Genomic DNA, 1,136 nt, shown 5'->3' with positions numbered 1-1,136 from the left:
AACACAAATATATTCAAAGTGGACTTAGACTATGTTCAAGATAATTAGAGTTTAACTTAATCAAATTATTCGCTAAACTCCCACACAAAAAGTACATCTCTCTAGTCATTTGAGTGGTTCATGATCCACTTACACTAGCTCAAGTCCGATCATCACGTGAGTTGAGTATAGTTTCAGTGGTAAGCATCCCTATGCTAATCATATCATCTATATGATTCATGATCGACCTTTTGGTCTCATGTGTTCCGAGGCCATGTCTGCACATGCTAGGCTCGTCAAGCTTAACCCGAGTGTTCCGCGTGCGGAACTGTTTTGCACACGTTGTATGTGAACGTTGAGTCTATCACACCCGATCATCACGTGGTGTCTCGAAACGACGAACTGTAGCAACGGTGCACAGTCGGGGAGAACACAATTTCGTCTTGAAATTTTAGTGAGAGATCACCTCATAATGCTACCGTTGTTCTAAGCAAAATAAGGTGCATAAAAGGATTAACATCACATGCAATTCATAAGTGACATGATATGGCCATCATCACGTGCTCCTTGATCTCCATCACCAAAGCACCGGCACGATCTTCTTGTCACCGACGCCACACCATGATCTCTATCAACGTGTCGCCATCGGGGTTGTCGTGCTACTCATGCTATTACTACTAAAGCTACATCCTAGCAAAATAGTAAACGCATCTGCAAGCACAAACATTAGTATAAAGACAACCCTATGGCTCCTGCCGGTTGCCGTACCATTGACGTGCAAGTCGATATTATCTATTACAACATGATCATCTCATACATCCAATATATCACATCACATCGTTGGCCATATCACATCACAAGCATACCCTGCAAAAACAAGTTAGACGTCCTCTAATTTTGTTGTTGCATGTTTTACGTGGTGACCATGGGTATCTAGTAGGATCACATCTTACTTACGCAAACACCACAACGGAGATATATGAGTTGCTATTTAACCTCATCCAAGGACCTCCTCGGTGTAATTCGATTCAATTAAAGTTGGAGAAACCGACACTTGCCAGTCATCTTTGAGCAACGGGGTTACTCGTAGCGATGAAACCAGTCTCTCGTAAGCGTACGAGTAATGTTGGTCCAAGCCGCTTCAATCCAACAATACC

Source organism: Hordeum vulgare, chromosome 7H (assembly GCF_904849725.1).
Source record: "Hordeum vulgare subsp. vulgare chromosome 7H, MorexV3_pseudomolecules_assembly, whole genome shotgun sequence".
Classification (NCBI taxonomy): Eukaryota; Viridiplantae; Streptophyta; class Magnoliopsida; order Poales; family Poaceae; genus Hordeum; species Hordeum vulgare.
The sequence above is the reverse complement of the archived record's forward strand: the minus strand, read 5'-3'. Positions refer to the sequence as shown.